The 21,923-nt window shown below is 42.8% G+C and overlaps 1 protein-coding gene across 1 annotated transcript in view; it reads left to right on the plus strand.

The window, feature by feature from the left end:
• The window catches only part of Znf609 (zinc finger protein 609), a 152,966-nt gene that overhangs the window by 117,179 nt on the left and 13,864 nt on the right, over positions 1-21,923 (plus strand).

A 21,923-nucleotide genomic window follows, 5' to 3' on the forward strand; every position in this document is an offset into this window, starting at 1 on the left:
AAGAGGGATTTAGACTAAATTATTTTACTCTCTATTAGAGTTTTGGGGGTTTTTGTTGTTGGTTTTGTTTTTGAGAACTGTCCAAAATTAGCCTGTATTCACAAGTGAGAACCTGAAATGTGCCAAGGAACTGATGAACTAAATTTTTAAATTTTTATTTAGCCAGGTATCCTGGCACACTTATGACCCCAGCACTCAGGAGGTTGAGGTAGGAAGGATTTGAGACCAGCCTGGGCAGCATAATATGACTATCTTATAAAAAAAAAAAAAAAAAAAATTTAATGATGGGGCTGGAGAGATGGCTCAGCAGTTAAGAGCACTGGCTGCTCTTCCAGAGGACCAGGGTTCAATTCCCAGTACCCACATGGCAGCTCACAACGGTCTGTAGTTTCAGTTTCAGTTCCAGGGGATCTGATAACCTCACACCAGTGCGCATAAAATAAAACTAAACAAGTTATTTTTAAAAATCTAATGAAATGTAGAAATGGATGGTGCATCTGCTGTGGTCCAGCAGTTGGAAGGCTAAGGAAGGAAGAGTTGAATACAAGGCCAGCTTAAGCTGCTAAATTAGCAAGACCCTGTCTCAAAGAATAATAAATAAATGAGTAAAATTTAATTTCAGTAGCCATATATTGCTAATAGCTTTGTTTGGAGTGTGTGTGTGTGTGTGTTTACACGTGTGCTCTACAAATAAAGAACATCAGTTAGGGTGACTAGGTGGTTCAGCACAATGAAGCATGACAACCCAAGTTCACTTCCCAGAACCCACAGTGAAGGAGAGAACCAAATCCTGAACATTGTCTTCCACAAGCACACACACGCGCGCTAAGAATAAAGAACGAACAGTGATTTTGTGAGAAAACGGTGAGAATTAAAAAGCAGCTGACACCTCTACAGACCCAGGGAGACTTCTGTACTCCAGCTTCTGTTGGGCAAACAGTTGGCCCTGTCTCAGACCCTGGCTGAGCCTTGCTCTTTGGTCTTAGGTTGACCTTTTCTCTCTCAGGAGTGGTTTTGCTTATCATGAAGTTTGGCTCTTGTGTAACTCCACTAAGAATCTGCTCAGTGGTTCTTCATGCTCTTCTGTTTACAGGTCTTTATCCTTCTCAAAGGAGAAAGAGCCCTCCATGACTCTTCTTTTAAGAAAGGGGTAGTTACCCTGTGTGATTCTGGTCTAGGAGAGTTTGTGTACAAACTGGCTTTTTGGTATTTGTCATGGAAAAGGAGTACTTAGCAGCGACAATGAATGGCCTTGCTTCAGGCTGCACTCACTGGAGAGAGATGGTGTGGAGTGACCAGTCTTTCTCCACTGCTTAGCCTAGTGCAGACTGGCTGGATCCATGAAAGCCTCCCAGCCATTGTCTGGCACCACAGATCTTCATAGCAACAGCGGCCACACAAAGGAAACATTAGGGATCAATACCTACTGTCTCCCACCCCTCCCCCACCATCCAGCAGCTTCCTCCCAGGGGGTGCTTTAGGACACGTGTTTTTCCATACCCTAGTGTTGTGTTATCTGTCCACTATCATATATTTAAATCCTGAAGCCCCAAGAAAAAATTTGAGTCATAGGCTCTTTTGAGTTTCATTTTGCAAAATAGACTACTAATCTTCAAGGGTGAAAGACATATTCTTTTAGTGCACTCTATCCCACCTGTCTCACCACACACACACACACACACACACACACACACACACACACACACACACACACGACCCACACCAGCAGAGTACAGGGAGGACAGGCTGTGGGCTTGTGAATAGGTAAAGTTATTTTGGAAATGAGATTCTCCTCAGATCCTGTGAAACATGGGCCTATTTTGTACTAATGTCAATTTTTTTTGTTTTGATTTTTGTTTTTTTGTTTTTCAAGACAGGGTTTCTCTGTATAGTTTTGGAGCCTGTCCTGGAACTCACTCTGTATCCCAGGCTGGCCTCGAACTCACAGAGATCTGCCTCCCGACTTCTGGAATTAAAGGCGTGCGTCACCACCGCCCGGCCTAATGTCATGCTTTACAAGTCATTTAGTTCCTAAAGCTTAAGTGTTGAAGTAAGTGACATGTAGGCCACAAACGCAATTCTGACATGGCCTGTTCTAGCCTAGCCCTGACCTCACTTGAAAATCAGAGCTGTAGTGTTTTCTTGCCCTGTTGGGAAGTTCATATTGTTAGTCTGTGCTCTGCTTTCCTCCTTTGTAAAGAGAAAAAAAAGGTTGGACTATATTGTATTCCTTGTAGCTCTTAATATTTATGCTTCTGTGATTATTTGTGTGGGACAGAAGAGGGACAGTCCTTGAACGTTTTTTGTAATGAGATCTAGATGTTGAATCCTTTGGCCTTGGTGCTTACACTGCTAAAAACAGGTCGTGGCCCTGCCCCACTCATAAAGCTGCTATAGCAGTGATGAGCAGAAGCAATCAACAGACTTGGCAACTAGCCTTCTCTCCCAGGGCAGTAGCTTTAAACCAGTTCAGGCAGAGCTTTGCTCCCAGACTGCTGCTGCATGTTACTGAGGCTGCTCCTGCTTCTTAATGAGATGAGAGAGAGGAGAAAGGGAGAGATTTTCACACTTCTCTACCTTCCCCTCCTTTCCCCCTCTTTCTTCCTGCCTTTCTTCTCCCCCTCTCCCCCCACCTATAAAACAAGAGGCAGGTCTCTGCCCCTTCTGATACCTCCTTCTCCCTTAGGCTTTACAGAACAAAGTCGTCACCGGGCATCAACTTTATAATCTAGTCAGCTGGAGACAATTTCCCCGGGATAGGGTGGGAAGGTAGCTTATTCCTCCTGGCATGAGACAGCATTGCTCAATGGCCTTATGATATGTCTGCCAAGGCTTAGGCTTTGTTAGGCCACTCAGGTCTCTCTGTTCTGAGTTCAGTTACAGTGAGGAACCAGGCCCATGTGCTTTCCTAGGGAAGCCTGGAAAGTGTATCATTTTTTGGTCTTGCTAATTGCTTAAGAGATTTTTGTTTAATGCACTGTCCCAGTGCTTACTCCTGCCAGATCCTTTATTTCTTTCAGTTGTTGCCTTCATGGCCTTCTCCATAGTAACAAGGTAGAGGACAAAAGGGCTAATGGTAAGACGTTGAGTAGACGCCTTACTCCGTCCTCCATTCCCCAAGTTCTCTATTTTCTTTTAAGGATATCTTTAAAAAGCCTAAAAGACTATAGAATAATTTTCTACTTCCATTGAGCTCATAGTGAAATGTAATGTTTGACCCTGAAGTAACTGAGAGAATAGCTTTCCTAGATACCCCTCCTCTCGGGGATTCACAGATCATTTAATGTTTAAAATACTTGAAATAATGCATTTTATCAACTTACCAAATTTCCCTCTGTTTTTCAGTTTTTAGCTCTCTCCTTAGAATTACATTTTAAAATCTTTAGAATCAGCTATCAATGTGAATAAAGAATGGATGAAAAATGACTCACCCCCATCCCACCCCACCCTGTGTGCTTTTGCATCAGATACTAGACTGCTCTGCTCCTGGCCTGTAGATTGGGCCAGTTGCCTAAAGAGCAGAACTGGCCCATATGTCACCAGATCTGCCACTGCCTGCTTTGTTACGTTCCTCACTGATACACAGGAGTCACAAACCCAGATGTTTGGGGTTTATCAGCAGGTCTGATTGAACAGCAGTGTAAATATGTACATGAACCATATGTGTACAGATGACTGAACTTGCAAAATGAACATACCCTATGTTATCAGAACCGAAATGAAGAGACACAGTATAGTATCGTCAGAAAACCTCATTTCCCTTCCCATAACTTCGGTTCCCTCCCATCAGTCCATCAGTCTGACTGCTGATGTCGTAGTGTTGCCCATTTTGAAGTGTACATGCATGAAATATTGCAGTATGTACTTTTTGATGTTGAGCTGCTGTCATTATACCAGGGAGACTCAGCCATGTTCCATGTAGTTAACTTTTTAAAAGATTGATTGATTGATTGATTGATTATGTCCGTGTGTATGCCCGCAGGCCAGAAGAGGGCACCATATCTCATTGTAGATGGTTGTGAGCCACCAGGTGGTTGCTGGGAATTGAACTCAGGACCTTTGGAAGAGCAGCCAGTGCTCTCAACCTCTGAGCCATCTCTCAAGCCACCCCACTGCCCCCATGTAATTAACTTTTAAGACCCAGTTTCTCTGTGTAGCCCTGGCTGTCCTGGAACTCACTCTGTAGACCAGGCTGGCCTTGAACTCAGAGATCCGCCTGCTTCTGCTCCTGAGTGCTTTTAACATGCTAGAATGGTGGTGTTCTGCATCCTAGTCAACACTTGACTTTGTCCTTTTCCTTTAACCCTTGTAATTGGAGTCCTTCTAGATGGTTTACAGTAGCTTCTCAGTGAGTTGTTAATTTGCTTTTCCCTGAAGAATAATAAAATCTAGCATCTTTTCTTGTATTTATTGACCTTTGTAAATCTTCCATAAAGTTTCTTGTAAGTCTTTTGTCATTTTTGGTGTTAGTAATCATGTGGTTTGTGTATACTGGCTGTGAGTCTGCTGTCAGCTACATGTTATAAAACCCTCTGTGTCTTGCCTTTTCTTAATGTCATGCATATAAACTCCATTTTTATGAAATCTGGTTTGTCTTTATTTTTCCTTTTGTTATTAATGCTTTTTGTGTCCTGGATACAGTTTTGCCTATTTCAAGATAATCTCCTAAGTTTCCTCTGAGATCTTGATTTTTTTTGTAATTTATTTTTATTTAGGGTTTGAATTGAGAGTCAAGGTTATTGTTTTTAATCTTGTGGGTATACGATTGGTTCAGCACCTCATGGAAAGCACCACCACTGCACAGAGGAGTCACATTTGCCTCTAATGGGGAAGTATCGGGAAGGTGTTTCAGCTCTCTTCTTTGCACTCATTGTATTATTCATTCTTCCATGAATACCACATGGCTTAACTACACCTTTATAAATCTTGACACCTAGTGGTGTATGTAAGTCCTCTCTCCAGCTGGGTTGTACTTCCTTAAGATCTTCTTAGCTGTTCTCAGCACTGTGCATTTCCACATAAATGTTAGGATCCGCTTGTGATTTTTTTTTAAGTGAAAAAAAAAAAAAAACCTGTGATTTTGATTGGGATTACATTGAATCCACAGATTAGTTTGGAGACGATTCAAGTTTTATCCTTCTACTTAAGCTAAAATTAGTTACTGATCAAACTGAGCTGAGGTCACTGGTAGCGTTTGGGCAGCTTGATTGGAGCAAGCTCTTCCCACAACCCCCAGTCCTCTGTCTGAATCAGCAGGTTGAGATGGTGGGTGTGTGCACTGTGCAGATGCCCTCCACCTGGTGGGGTGCTGCCGTCACTACTGGTCTCCACCCACCTTGACCTGGGCTTGGGTCTAGCAACTACAATTTAATGAGGCCTACTTAAGGTAAAATGTGACTGATTTAATTGATACTTAATCTGCCTTTGAGGCTATATTAATTTCCTAGTACTCCTGAAACAAATCAGTAAAAACTGGCTGGCTCAGAACAGCAATGAGGTATGTGCTCCATTCTGGAGGTGAGAAATCTGAAAGTGTGTCTAGAGCCTCCTCACTCTCGCAGTTGTTCACAGAAACATTGCTTAGCAATCCATGATGTTCCATGGCCTATGGAGGCATCACTCATTTGCATGCTATCTTGCTTCTGTGTCTGTGTCCAGAGTCCCCTTTTCATAAGAAGACTACTTGTAGTGTCCTGCTAAAATTCTAGCACTTGGCTGTTAGAAGCAGGGCATGTAGATGTTTAAAGTCAGCCTTAGCTAAATAGTGAGTTCAAGGCCAACATGGGCTGTATGAGCTGTCTCAAACAACAAAGATACTATTTTGAGGTACCTTGGATTTGAATATGTATTTGAGAGGAAGCACAATTTAGTCCATAACAGGAGCCTTTCTGTTGTCACAGTCTGGAAAAAAGGAAGGATGTCTAGAAACAGTTTCTCTCCCTGCCCTGGAAACTTGGATCTTCCTTCTGTGTGCAGTATGGAGAGCCATGGTTTCCCAAGGCCCTGGGACAGATGATCTGCCCTCAGACCCCAGCTGTTGACTGTATTTCTCTCTGCACACTGCTGTTCTCCTTCCTCGGCACTGAAAGTTAGCCTCTTAACAAGCTGTGAACCTGCCACGCAAAGGTTACCGGAAAGAGAAATAGGTTTTAGAAGCTGGTTGTCCCTCTCAGCTTTTGACTGGAAAAGGATCAAAAGAAGAGGTACCTCATGTAAGCCAGCCCTAGCCATGTGTTCACCCTGGGCCCTCCTGCATGATCGCAAAGCAGTAAAGCTGCAGACTGTGTGATTCCATCTCAACCTTGGGCAAGTGTTTCCTCAAAGCAGTTGCACTGAGATATGACTTCTTACTCTAGGGATTTTCAGAGAAAGAGTCCAGCTAATAGGATGGCCTCTAGCCATGGCTAGCGTATGTTTATCCCTCAGCAAGAGAAACTGGAGGACATGCAGTTCAAGGGTATGTGAACTGATCCATGTTTCACTTCTGCAAAATTTCCCAGTGTGAGAACTTAGCGATAAAATGAAGAATGCTCTCAGATCTTCAGCCTTCTTCCAGAGGCTCTCCATCCATCCCCACAGACATTTAGAGTGTTGTGCTCTGACCTTTCCCCATAACAGATCTTCTGCTTCTGAAGTTCTTCGGCCTAAATGCTCAAGTGATAAAAGTGATGGCTGTTTGGTACTTTAGGACTTTCTTTAGCTTATCCAACTTGAGAAGATTCCAGAAATAGGGACTAAGGGTTTTGTTTTCTGTCAACCCTAAATTTGAAGGTAGACTATATTAAAGTCAATCTTCACCATTTTCTACAACAATATTCCCAGATTTTGCTGTATATTAAAATATAGAGGCAGGGATTTTAAATACAGATGTAAGTTTTACCCAGCTAGTTGAATCAGATTTCTATGGGTGAGTTCAGGTGTTGTTTTTTAAGATTTTTTCACATACTTCCACTGTGCAGGAAAATGTTGTCACTCACCTCCACGAGGTTGATACATTTCTGTAGAATATTCCCAAGTTCCTTCTGGATCTCCTCGGAGACTTCCTATAAGGATATTCGTGAAGAAGTGGCGAACAGTGAAGGTTCTCTTGGGAAGGTGTCTTCTCTAAAGGAGCAGCAGCCACGCCTATGCCTTTATAGTTGTAAGTTTGGAAAACCCATATATTTGATTTTCACAGTCAGAGTCATGAATTGAAATGGATAGGTTGCCAGAGTAAATGAGATAAAAAACCTTGGCAGTTGCCAGCTGAGGTTCTGGTTGCATGAAGTTTGGGAGGGCATAGGAATTGGTGACATAGCAGCCTGGGCAGGACGGTGCCATTAGTGAGGGGATGCCATTAGTAAAGGGACCGCCATACCAGCATGAGAACCCAACAGAGTTCTAGCCCACCAATTCTCGGCTTAAAAAATGTGGTGGATAGCTCCTGAGAAGCAACACCCAAGATTGTCCTCTGGCCTCCAATCCACATGTGCACACCCATGAACATACACACAAGAAAAATTAATAAATCTTGCGGTACTTGCACATAAAGAATTTATAGCATGATAAAAAACATTATCTCTAATAATTGTATTGCAGTAGACAAATTTGAAGCTAGAGTTTGCCCTGAAGTTTGGTAGTTTCTAGTGGTTTCTGTATTATAGCCCTGTGGCAAACCTGTTTTGTTTTGTTTTAAGTGTGGTTTCAGACAAGTGTGCCAGTGGTGCCAAAATGATGGGTATTAGTTACTTTTGTGCAAAACTCTCTTTATTTCTCAAATCTACTCTCTCTTGTGGCTGCATTTACGCTTTCTTTACGTCTTTTCTTTGAACTTTTATTCTGGGAAACAGTGCTCAGAAGTCTGTACGGCCTAGGCTGATCATAGTGGCTCACAGCTCTAATGCCAACACTGAAGATGTTGAGGCAGGAGGTTGTCAGAAGCTCTAAGCCAGCCAGGAGAACAAAGTGAGTTCAAGCTATAACCTGTGATGGAGTAAGACCCAACCATAAAAGGGAAAGAATGGGGAGGGAGAGAATGAATATGAGGTCAGAAGCTTGTATATTTTCTAATCACATATCAAAGTTGAATATTAGATTAAAACATACCAGAGATAGTTATGGAAAGTAAAGCAGTTCCTACATTACCCCATGTGGGCTATTGCAGTCATGGTAACTGGAGCCTAAATCTGACTCCTGAGTCCTAGCCAGTTTCCCACAGCGCTCCTTGCTCCAAGCCAAGGTAAAACTGTGGCTCTGGATTCCCAGAAACTATGGATGATCTCCTCCTCTACCTGCTTGTTTGTTTATTTTTGAGACAGAATTTCAACTATGTAGTCCTGGCTGTCCTGGAACTCACTCTGTAGAGCAGGCTGGCCTCAAACTCACAGAGATCCACCTGCCTCTGCCTCCCTAGTGCTGAGACTAAAGACATGGATCATCACCTCCCTGTTTCTACCTGTGTTTTTGAGAGAACTGGGAAACTTGTTACTGTATTGGTTGGGAGTAGAGGTTTTTCTTAGGCTGCTTTCTCCTTTCTTCACCACATCTCTTGACATTGGCAGACAGATATGTGGCCATTCTTTAGATAGAAATTGGAGGGCTGGAGAGAGGTCTCCACTCTTCCAGTTGTTCTGGGTCCACTTCCCAGCTCACAGCCAACTGTATCTACTTCCTGAGAATCTGACACCCTTTTCTGGTCTCCAAGGGCACCAGGTACACATGTGGTACACAGACAGACTTGTCGGCAAAACATCCATACACATAAAAAAGGTAAAAAGAAAACGGTTGGACCAACACCAAAAGTAGGGTTTTAATCATTGTGTTGTGGATGGAAGGATCTCTGTTGTAAGAAGTGTAAGAGAGGAGAGTGTATCTTACTAGGAGAGCAGAACTGGTGGCTGTTATGACCTCAGGAGAACAAGAGGACTGAAGGACAGTTTGACAGTTTTGTAAAAATGTAGGTATTCATGTTCATGGTTAACCTAGCACTGATACTGGGCCAAGCTAAGCAAATAGAGCTTTCTAGGGTACCTTTTTATTTTTAAGTGAAAAGTTTTGTCTGGATTTTGTTTTGCTTGGGGGTGGATATTTAAAAAAAAAAAAAAAAGCCAGATGTGGTGGCTCTTGCCTGTTCTGTCCTTTATAAGGCTGAGGCAGAAAGAGTGCCATGAGTTCAAAGCCAGCCTGTGCTAGAAAGTGAACCCTGTCTCAAAAACTAAATAAATAGAGTCACCCAGAGATGATACCTGTTCCGTACACATACATTTTTCTTGTAAGCAGATTAGGATCCTTTTCTCTATGTTTTGAGGTCTTTTTTAGAGGAATATACCATGAACGTTTTCTCATAAGGTTAAATGACCTCTGTTAACATTTTAAGTAACCACATAGCATTCTGTGTTAAGGATTTATCGAGATTGATTTAGTTTTTACATTATTTTCTTCATATATAATTTTAAAATATAATGTCTACAGTTTTCTGGCACCTCAAAATTTGAACTTTATGTTTCTTTCCTTTTTTTTAAAGAGACAGGTTCTCATGTATCCCAGGTTGGCCTGGAACTCAGTATGTAACTTAGGCCAACCTCGAACTGCTGCTGACCTTCACCTCCTGTGCTGGGATAACAGGTGACCTGGTGCTGAGTGTCAACCCAAGGATGCATGCCTGCTAAGGAAGCGCCCTCCCCCAGAGCTCCGTCCCTGGCCCTGCACCTTGTTCCTGGGTCATCAACAGGCACCCCACGGACAAAGTCTGTTTTACAGTAACAGCAGCAGCTTTGCCCGTCAGAGTTTCTGTTCCCCACTGTTGTCTCCTCTTTCTCTCCTGTGTTGCCTTTTGCTTAGTGGATATTTCCTTTTGATTCCCGTGTCTTCTGCTGTGTAGCCTTGCCTCTGCCACCTGGGGGCAGCTCTTCTGCTGCTGTTTTGGTTGCTTTGCTCGTTTGTTTGTCTCCTGGTAGAGAGCTGTCAAACATAAAATCAATATCCTGCTTCTCTGCCAAAAATAAACCCATAGTTGTTGGGGTCACTCAAGCTAGTCCACAACTGTATTCTCAGCTGTAGTCCATAGAATGGGTAGTGTTTTACACCAGGCAGTACGAACCCCCGAGAGCTGAGAAAGTGTGTTTTTACCTTGTGAGTTAAAAGTAGAGCTGTAGCTGGGTGGTGGTGGCTCATGCCTTTTAATCCCAGCACTTGGGAGGCAGAAGCAGGAGGATCTCTGAGTTCAAGCCCAGCCTGGTCTACAGAGCAAGTTTCAGAACAGCCAAGACTACACAGAGAAACACTGTCTTGAAAAACGTTAAATATATATATATACTGATTTGGATTTGGTCTGGCTGACTGGGCTACATTTAGATTATGCTGCCTTTTGTTTTGTTTGAGACAGGGTCCTATATAGGCCAGCCTATATAGGACCCTGTGTAAGCAAGGATAACCTAGAACTCCTAATCTTTTACCACTAAGTCCTGGGTGTTTGCATCATAGGCAAGCCACTAAACCTGGCTGTTTGTGCATCTTATTTATAAACATTATAACAGTAGGATGAAGTGCTCTGAGCCTCTCTTTCCCCATCTTTTATTGCCCATGTAAAGCGGGAATAATGGTACACTTTGGAGGTTATAAAAATTAAATGTGAGGTAACATAGAGATGATGCTTAGTTATCAGAAATGTCCTCTCCTGTCTGAAACTCTGCATACATATGTTGTGTATCGCTGGGCTTGGAGAACCCTCCCGTGACTTTCGTGGTATTATACTGGGATCTGAATCTTGAGTAGATATATTCTGCATGTGAGAATAGTTATGTTCTAAAATCTTCTATTGTATCATTTCATAGTACAGTGATTCTCAACCTTCCTAATGCTGCAACCCTTTAATACAGTTCCTCATGGTGTAGTGATCCTAACCATAAAATTATTTTTATTGTTACTTCATAACTGGAATTTTGCTGCCATTATGTAAATGTAAATATCTGACGTGCAGGATATCTGACATGCAAGCCCTGTGAAAGGGTCATTCGACCTGAGCACTACCAAAGGAGTTGGAAAACCCAGGTTGAGAACCACTGTCATAGTGAAAGAAGAATATTTATCCCAAAATCTATAGCAGAGTTTGTCTGGCAACAGACAGAAATATAAGTCAAAGTCTGAAGCCAGTGAGACTGGAGAGATGGCTCAGCAGTTAAAAGTACATACTAGTCTTGCCGAGGACCTGAGTTTGGTTCACACCACCCGTATCAAGTGTCTCTCAACTGCCTATAACTCTAGCTCCCGAGAATTTGAAGCCCTCTCCTGGCCTCCTTGGATACATGTACTCACATGCACAAACCCACATAAATAAAATAATAAAAATAAATTGTTTGGTTGGTTGGTTTTTGGTTTTTGGAGATGGGGTTTCTCTGTGTAATAACCTTGGCTGTCCTGTAATTTGTTTTGTAGACCAGGCTGGCTTGAACTCACAGAGATCCACCTGCCTCTGGCTCCCAAATTTAAAAAAAAAAAAAAAATTGAAGCTAGGTGTTGTAAACCAAGCACACTGGAAAACGGAGGCAGAAAGATCGTAGGCATGTGCACATACATGCACACACACAGTCAAACACAGCAATTAGAGGACAACTTTCAGTAATGAAATCTCCCCTACCAAGTGGTTCTCAGATTCCAAACTTAGGCCATCAGGCTGGCCTTTCACTGGGGGCCATCGTGCTAGCCTCTGTCTACTTTTTTTGTTTGGGTTTGTTCTGAAACAGCCTGTCCTGGACGTAAGATCTTTTTTCATCTGGCTTCTGATTGCTAGGATTACAGGCATGTTCAGCTGTGTAAAGCCCTGTTTACCATAAAATGGGCAAAATGACACACATTGTACCCTGTCATTGTTGCCAAGTAACAGCAAACAGCTTTAGGCTCCCTTTGAGATTTGTGGGGTGAATTTTTACATTTGCTTTATATATGTGTGTTCATGTAGGAAAAATTTTATATCTTCAAATAAGGGTGTGCAAATAATACAACCGAATAGTTTTCTTAAACACTATTACTAATACAAATAATTAGAAGATGCCATATAATTGAGAGCCAGAGGAGGCTAAATTATAGAGGTTAGTTTATCTTTGACCTTTTCTGAAGCAGTGACTCTGGGTACAAGGCAGCTAAGTAAACCACTGCAAGTCTTTAACTAATTGTTTGTAATTAGGAAACTAGGTAGCTTCCTTCAGTAAGTGCCTGCTGATGTGAAAAGGCCTATAGAGGTTTGTCACAGGAGTCTTCCTGACCCCACTCTGTAGCTGGAGGTAAATTGTTCTCCTTACGGCAAGGAGACGGAAGCTGTTTCATTTCTATTCATGGCATATGTGAGTTCCTGTGCCTTATTCTCATGAACCATTGTCACCTCCACTGCCAACTCTGTGTACTGGAGTTCAGCCATTCAGAATTTGGTTTGTGTTTGAGACTAGGTCCCTAATAACCCAGGCTGGTCTTGAACTCACTGTGTAGGCCAGAGTAACCTTTAGCTTGTGACCCTCTGCCTTCTAAATGCTGGAGTTGTAGCTGTTCATGGCGTGCCTGGCTTAGATTTTTTTTTTTTTCATAAGCCACGATCGATGTACGTTTCTTCTGTCCTACAGTACTGCAGGTAGTACTTAGTACCAAATGTGCACTGCAGTGCCTCCGTGACTGGGCACAGTCCTACTTGGAAACTTGGGCCTCCTTTCTTCAGATTCCCAGCATAACTGAAGTAAGAGTTGTTACAATAAAGTACATACAACAATAGATTCAATTTAATCCTGTCTTTTAAAAAGTATTACTAGTCTTGCTGAGCATGGTGCACATACCTTGGTCTCCAGTGGTTGGAAGACAGATGCAGGCAGATAGATCGCCATGAGTTGGAGGCCAGCCTAATTTACATAGTTCTAAGACAGCCAAGGCTACATAGAGAAACCTTGCTTCTCTCTCTCTCTTTTTTTTTTAACTTATTACTAGTCTTGACAAGTGGTGTTGCAAGACATAATCTCAGCTACTCGGGAGTCCAAGGCAAGAAAAAATCAAGAGTTTGGGACCTGTCTGGGATAAATAGTGAGACCCTATCTCAAAAATAAAAACAACACATCTTACTAGTCTTAAAAGAGCCTCTTTACAGTTGGGTGGTGGTGTCACACACTCGGAGGCAGAGGCAGGTGGATCTCTGTGAGTTCGAGGCCAGCCTGGTCTACAGAGCGAGTTCCAGGACAGACTCCAAAGCTACAGAGAAACCCTGTCTCAGAAACCCAAAAAGAAAAACAAACAAAAAGAATCTTTCTATTTGGGCAGATTAGAATATTCATCAGCTGCCCTATGGGCCCTCTTCATCTTCCAACTTGGTAAGTAAACATTACCTGTGGTAATGTCATCTGCTTATCTTTTCTCTATTCCTTCACTCTGTATTGTAAATACTGTGAAAGCAGAGAGAAATTCATTCAACCCTACCTTCACACCCACAGAAACACACCAATAGTCCCAAGAGACAGCTCAGCTGGTAAAGCACTTGCCATTCAAACCTGATGAGCTGAGTTTGATCCCTAGACTCTGCATGGTGCAAGGAAGGAGCTAACTATACAAGGTTGTCCTTTGACCTCCACAGTCATACCATGGCATGTGTATGCTCACACACACAGTAATAATAAATTTAAAATATGTATTTTAAAAGCCACACATAGAATGTTGCTTTAACTTAATAGTAAGCTACTGCAGTCTACATTATCTGTGATTTTAACTTCTTAAAAATGCCCAGAATTTTTCCTAGACTGGGATGTAAAGGGCTATGAAATCAGTAGCAGAGCCATCAAGGGGCTAATTATATAAATTAACCCCCCTTTTATATACATTTATTTACTTGCTTTGTTGGGGAGAGGGTGCATGGGACTGTAAACGTCAGAGGACAGCTTTGAAGAGCCAGGTCTTCCCTTCAACGTTGTTGGTCCTGGGGCTCCAGTCCAGGTCACTGGGCTCAGCAGCAAGCAATGTTACCCCCCTGAGCTCTCTCACCAGCTCCTACCTCTTACAGATGACAGTTTGGTTGCTCCAGCACCATCTAGAAGAAAGTCTAAAAATATTTCAAATGCTATTTTACAGTTTTAATACCACAGTTCTTTTCAATTTAATGTCACATCATCTTTAACTAAATATGTCATGATATAGTAAAGTATAGATCACTCAGGCATTCTTCACTGTCCTTATTTGTGCATAAAGCATGTCTTATTTGTGTATGAGTTTATCCCAACTTTATTACAAGATGCATGAGAGACCATGTTTTTGTGTGTGCATACATATGCTCGAGTTTGCATATTGGTGAGTCTGGTGTGTTTGTGTGGTGTACGCAGGCTCGGGTGTCCTGCTGTATCAGTCTTCACCTTATCACCTTGAGTAGGTCTCTCACTGAACCTAGTGTTAGGCTGGCAGCCAGCAAGCCACAGCATCCCTCATTGTGCTGGATTTTCATAGGCATGTGCTGTAGTCATGCTTAGCTTTTTACGTGGGTATTGGAATCCAAACTCATGTCTTCATGCTTTAACAGCAAGCGCTCTTACTGAACCAGCTCTCAAACCATGTCTTTTATTTCTGTTTCTCCATCGCTACAAACTATGGTGAGGAACTCATTAGTTATTGATTATTAAATGATGACTGTAGATACTACAAACTAGATATAATATAGCAATATAGAGTCTTCAGTCCCCAGACCCACACAATAGAAGGAGAGACCTGCCTTCTGACCTCCATGTGTGCTGTGCTACATGCATATAACACACAACACACAACACACACACACACACACACACACACACACACACACACACACACACCAGGCATAATGGTACAAACCTATAATCCTAGCTAGCACTTGACATATGAAAGCAGGAGGATCAGAACTTTGAGGCCAGCCTTGGCTACATAGCAAGTGCAAGGCTAACTCCATAGCAGAGGTCTGAGGCTGTAGAACATGGGCTAAGTAAGTATGTGACAAGGAAGCCGCCGAAAGCAGCTTGTATTCCTACCAAATTTGAAAAATGTGCACTTTATATGTTATCTTTAAACATCAATAAACATTTAAAAAAACATGGCTGAGGATCAGCTGTTTGGAGTTGTTTGTGAGCATCAGCACAAAAGTCAAAATGTTTGTCTTAGGGGCTAAAGAGATGACTCAGTGACTTTGCAAAGGACAAGGGTTCATTCCCAGCACCCACAGGGTAATTTAAACTGTCCACAACTCCAATTCCAGGGTATGTGGGATGATCTTCTGGTCTCCATGGTCCCCAATTATACACACAGTACATATATATATATGCATGTAGGCAGAATACCCCTACACATAAAATAAAAACAAATAAATCACCTGGCAGGGTGATACATGCCTTTAATCCCAGCACTGGGGAGACAAGTGAATCTCTGAATTCAAGGCCTGCTTGGTGTGTAGTGAGTTCCTGGCCAGGCAGAGCTACATAGTGAAACCCTGTCTCTCAAAACATGTTTTTCTTTTCTTTTTTTTTTTTCTTCTTATTTTTCTTATTTTTTTTTCTTTCTTTTGGTTTTTTGAGACAAGATTTCTCTGTGTAGTTTTTTGGTGCTTGTCCTGGATCTCACTCTGTAGCCCAGGCTGGCCTCAAACTCACATAGATCCACCTGGCTCTGCCTCCCGAGTGCTGGGATTAAAGGCATTCGCCATCACCGCCCGGCCAAGTTTTTATTTTCTATGACTTCTCTGAATGCATTAGCCCCAAATCTGTAGCAACTGATAAGAGTTTATGTGGAATTAGTGCTTGAGGAAACTCTTGAGAGGCTCTTCCCTGTGAAGGCACAGCCCCAGCCCACCACAGCATGGTCTCTTCTTGTGTGTTGTCTCTCTACATCCTTTGGGATTTCCTTAAATCCTCTCCTCTCTCTCTGGTCTGCACAGACTGTGACTACATAGTCTATGGTATACATAGACTATGGTTTGGGGTTTTGATGTAAGGATGAAGCCCGGGGCCTTGTGCCTGCTAACCCTCTGCTCTCAGCTGTGACTCCAACTCCTTTGCATATATTTCTGGGGGCTGGGGGGGTCCTGATGTCTTGAGGAACTGTTTTAATTTTAGTTTTTGTTTTAGATAAAGGCCTCTCTATGTTGTATAGGCTGACCTTGAACTCCTGGGCTCACGTGGTCCTTCTACCTCAGCCTCCCAAGCAGATGGGATGAATGCACGCCATTACATCTAGCTAGTGGGTTTTGTGGTTGGTTGGTCAGTCTTAACAATGATTATGCTTATCCGTTCTATATCCTAAAAATGGAATGAAACTTTCAGTTCAATAATCATGTATCTCTGTTCTGTTTTGAATCTCCAAGTAGTACTTAGCAAAATGATGGAGTATAAGTAATCACTTACATTGGCTAATTTCTTTTTTTTTTTCTTTCTTTCTTTCTTTCTTTTTTTTTTTTTTCTGGAGCTGAGGACCGAACCCAGGGCCTTGCACTTGCTAGGCAAGCGCTCTACCACTGAGCTAAATCCCCAACCCCAAGGCTAATTTCTTGAAAGCAGTGTTTGAAGTAGATTAATCTGACAGTAGCTTACTAACTGGATTGATGAAACTGAACCTGAGGTCCTTAGCAAAGGCAATCTAATTCAAAGATGCTGAAATAGTCTTTAGGTGAGTTAATGAGGGCTCGACCCTCCAATGGTTGTGGTAGAGATGGAATGGAAGACATTACAGAGAGATCGCAGTGTCAGTGGACAGGCCAGGGTGGCTGGCTCTTACCAAACACCGCAGAAACTCAGTCTGTTTCCTTCTTTTCAGCCTGTATTTCTTTCCACTGTGCCAGGCCCCAGATGCCCAGCTCTCTAGCTTACACAGTCATCCGTGGCTCCTCGTAAGGAGCCATGTAAGGGTGTGGCTCAGTGTCGAGTACTTGCCCAACAGGAATAAATCTGAATTTGATACCTAGCACGTATACCCCCAGAAGTGGGGGAGGAGATGAGGAGGAGGTGGTGGAGGTAGGGTGAAGAAAGGAATTAGTTCTTGTAACAGGAAAAATGCACAACTAGAGCCCTTAAAAATACCAGCTCCAAGTTCAGGGACTGAGTCTTCCACAAAGGTTTTTTTTTTTTTTTTTCTGTTTTTTTTGTTTTTGTTTTTGTTTTTGTTTTTGTTTTTTGAGACAGGGTTTCTCTATGTACCTTTGGTGCCTGTCCTGGATCTCACTCTGTAGACCAGGCTGGCCTCGAACTCACAGAGATCCGCCTGCCTCTGCCTCCCGAGTGCTGGGATTAAAGGTGTGCACCACCACCACCACCACCACCACCACCACCACCACCACCACCACCACCACCACCACCACCACCACCCGGCATCTTCCACAAAGGACTAGCATGTAAAGTGACAGAAGAGGACACCTGACACCCCCCCCTCTGGCTTCCGCAGGTGGATACAGATGCACACCCACATATACACATATGAGTATATTACATACACACACAAAATTTCCAAAGTAAAATAATAATGAACCATGCATGGAGGCACACACCTCTAATCTCAGCATGTGGAGGCAGAGGCAGTAGATCTCTGTTTGGTCAGCCTGGTCTATATAGTGAGCTCCAAGCCAGCTAGGGCCACACAGTGAGACTGTCTCAAAAAATAGAGATGGCCTAGTGATTAGAGCTCTTTTTACTCTTGGTCAGGACCTGGGTTTGGTTCCCAGTACCTACATGGTGGTTCACAACTCTCTGTCACTCCACTTCCAGATGATCCAGTGACCTCTTCTGACCTCTGTGGGCACCAGGCATGTATGTAATACACATACATGCAGGCAAAATACATAAAATGTTTAAAAAGAAATAAGAAGAAAAAAGTGAGGTCTAGTTCTGACCCCCTGTGGGAAAGAGGGTGCCTTGGCACCTTTCTTGTGTCTGACTCAATAAAGATGATAATGACTGCAGAGAGAGACATAAAACACAGTTCAAAACAGAATTACTATCTGTGAATATGCCAAGACTTTGTTTTGTGAACACTGAAAAATTGGAACCACTCAGAAATGGAGACCTGTTTTTCTTCCTTTTTACTGCCCTAAAGCTTGTGTCTGTGGAGAAAGGTCTGTGGCGGAGTGTTATTTTTGCCTCTCCTTCCTGTCCTCTTATTGGCCAGCTGTCTCAGCTCAGAACCTCGTAGGAAGAGGGTTACACTGAAGCAGAATGTGTTTCCTGTGACATTTCAGGAGGCTCCATTCTGTCTTCCCTGTCCACTGCCAGCTCTCTTGACTTGTCCCCCTTCCGTTTATTCAGTACTGCTAAGTTTGCCGAGTTTAACAGAGGAAGAAGTCATGTTTATAAACGTGTTCCACCCAGCTGTTTGAAGGATAGAAACAGACATCTACTGTGTCTGTTCTCGGTGCAGCTGTGCTCATCCACCTCTATAAGTGTGTCCCCTGTCTCTGACCTGTTTTGGTAGTGGTGGTGGTGGTGGTGGTAGTGGTGGTGGTGGTGGTGGTGGTGGTGGTAGTGGTGGTGGTTGGCTTGTTGGTTTTGTTTTGTTTGGAAGCGGGGAGACAGGGTCTCCCTATGTAGCCCTAGATGTCCTGGAACTCAGAGATCCGCCTGCCTCTGCCTCTGCCGGGACTAAAGGTGTGCGCCATCATGCCAGGCACTATTCTTGTTTGAACTAAGCAGACATCCAATTGACTCACGCTGCTAATACAGAAAATTTAGCTCACTTACTTTCTTAGAAAGTGGTTTATTTTCATAAGAAGCCAGGGTCTTGGAAAAGGATGGAAGTCCTATCCTTCCTTCTCTTAGGATATCTACCCCCTTGCAGACTTACATGTCATTTATCATAGGTAAGAGGAGAGGTAAATGGGTAGTCTAAGAAAATAGTGTGAGAAAAATAAGAATCCATTAGAGATAGCTGTGTCTTGCCTAGAATCCAAAAGATGTGACTTCTGCTAGTGACTTTCACTAAATTATTTACCCTTTCTGGCTGGGTGGTGGTGGTGCATGCCTATAATCCAGCACTCGGGAGGCAGAGACAGAGACAGAACTAACCATCTCTATTAGTTTGAGGCCAGCCTGGTCTACAGAGAGACCTTTCTTGTACGGGGAAATTATTTGCTCTCTTTGGACTTTGATTCTGATTTCCTTTCTGTTGTTGTTTTGCTGTAGGCAGTGTCTCCTCCAGTGGAGAGTGGCCTTGACCTTTTTCCCCTTACTGTATTTATTACTGCAGCACACGTGGAAGTCAGAGCACTATTTGAACGAGTTGGCTTTTCTCCTTCCACCATGTGGGTCCCGGGGCATGAGCTCAGATTCTCAGGCTTGACAGCAAGTGCCTTTACTCACTGAGCCATCTTGTCAGCAACCCAAACTACTGCTGCTGCTGCTGCTGCTTCGGTGGGAGGGGCGGGGGGGAAAGGTCTCTACATAGCCCTGGCTGTCCTAGAACTCACAGAACTCCTCCAGTCTCTGCCTCTCAAGTGCTGAGATTAAAGGCATGCACTACCACGCCAAGATTTCTTTCTCCTTTTTTTTAAATTACATTTTTATTTATCTGATCTCCAACATTAGATTGTAGTGGCACATGCCTATAATTTCTGCACTTGGAGACAGAGACAGGAGGATAAATTCAAGGTTATCCTTTACTTCTTGGCTATATAATAAACAAGTATGAGTTTGTCTCAAAAACAAACAGTTAACTCAGAAACCATAAAAAGTTAATAAACATAACAATGCAAAAGTAAATAATTTCTACATATCATTAACTGCCACCACCAGTAAATGACCCGCCGAGGAAAGAACTGATTCATGTTAGGAGACTTTACTCCGGGATATTAAAAGTTACAATTAAGAAAGAGGCTAGTGGGACTCAGCTGTTAAGAGCAAGTGCTGCGCTTGCAGAGGACCTGAGTTTGGCCCCCAGCTCCAAGTGTCACATCGCACATGCCATGTAGCACTGGGGGTATGTAAATGAGCACATTCTCTCTGAAGCAATTTGCCAGTATTTTTTTGAACTCCCAATAAACACGCCCTGTGATTAGCAATTTTACTTACAGACATATTTGTGTTAAACAAAGCTAAATCATTTATTCAAAGATATATTTTGCTGTTTATTTGTAATAAGAGAAGAATGGAACAACCTAATTGTCTATGGGAGGAAATAGTATAATTCCAGGACTCAGAAGTCAGGGGTAAGACGATTGGGAATTCATGGCCAGCCTGGGTTTGATCCCTAGAATTAGTAGTAGAAAGAGAACTAGCTCCCTTGACTTATTCTGTGGCCTCCAAATGCACACTCTAGCATATGCAGATGTACACAAATAAATGAATGTTTTTGTTTCTTTTTAATGAAGTATCCCTTCTGTCATTGTTCATTAACCTTCAAGTTCCTTACCTAGAAACATTCAAGGATTTTCCTGCAGGATTTCTCAGTGGGTAAAGATGCCTGCCACCAAGCCTGGTGACCTGTGTTCAATCCACAGGACCTACATGATAGAATGAGAGAACTGATTGCTGCAGCTTGTCCTCAGTCCTCTCCATGTACACCATGTGTACCCTCTCTCTCCAAATAAATCTACAGTGAAAAGTGTATACTCTTCCTTAAATGATGCCATACACCGCACTGTTCCACACACTACTGCTGCTGTCTTTCCTGTGTATGATCTTTCCAGACAGCACATGGAGAGTCTCAGTCTCAGTCAGTCTCTGTCTCTCTGTCTCTCTCTCTTTTCTGAAAATCTAAGAAATCATGTCTCTCTCTCTGTCTCTCTCTCTCCATTTTCCCTTTGGAAAATCTAAGAATCATATCCCAGGATGTTTGTGCCAGGGAAGCTACATCCCTAGCTCATTTGGGCACACGTGCTCCCTCTCTTGTTCTCTATTTTTGTTGTTTTCAAGATAGTTTCTCTGTGTAACAGTCCTGGCTGTCCTGGAACTCGCTCTGTAGACAAGGCTGGCCTTGAACTCCCCGATCATCCTGCCTCCACCCCACAAGTATCACCACCATGGTGTGCACTACCATGCTCAAATTTCAGTGTTTGGGATTTTTAATGCTCTTTGAATTTAGGAATATTGTTATGTCATGTGTTCAAAAGCCCCTTTCCCCTTTTTGGGGGGATGGGATGGAGAAGGGGGGGTCGTGTGTCCTAGGCTATCCTTGCGATAGCTGTGTAACTGAGGATGACTTTGAACTGAAATTGCTCCTAAAACCATCTTCCAAGTGCTTTGGTTATAGGCTTCTGCTCCAGTACCCAGCTTTATATGGTATTAGAGATTGAGCTAGGGTTTTGTGTGTGCTAGACAAGCACGCTGCCAAGTGAGCCACATCCCTGTCCTCCAATTCATCTTTAATAAAATGAACAACATGTCAAGATATTTATTGTGACATCATTTCGTACTGCTCTTCTAGAGGACCCACGTTCAGTTCCGAACACCCATGGCTTCATCAGGCACTTGCAGTCACGTGCACAGACACACTCATAGACACATAATTAAAACATGATAAAAATTAGCCTTTGTTTGTTTTGTTTTGGGGGGGTGGTTTTTGTTTTTGTTTTTCCGAGACAGGGTTTCTCTGTGCAGTTTTGGTGCCTGTCCTGGATCTCACTCTGTAGACCGGGCTGGCCTCGAACTCACAGAGATCTGCCTGGCTCTGCCTCCCAAGTGCTGGGATTAAAGGCGTGCGCCGGACAAAATTTAGCCTTTTTTTTTTTTTTTTTTTTTTTTTTAATGTACCAAAGTAAAAATGTACCAAACAACCTAAGCTGTACACCCCCCAAAAAATGTGTAAATTCTGGTTAAATCATGCACTGAAATACTTGAATTTAGTTAAAATAAATACATTTAAGTAAGGCATGGTGGCACATACATAACTAAGAACCAGCACTCAGTAAGAAGGGGCAGAAGGATCAAGAGTTCAAAGCTATCCTTGGCTAGAGAGTGTTTGAGGCTAGCCTGGATTATATAGCAAGA

Source organism: Peromyscus leucopus, chromosome 7 (assembly GCF_004664715.2).
Source record: "Peromyscus leucopus breed LL Stock chromosome 7, UCI_PerLeu_2.1, whole genome shotgun sequence".
Lineage (NCBI taxonomy): Eukaryota > Metazoa > Chordata > Mammalia > Rodentia > Cricetidae > Peromyscus > Peromyscus leucopus.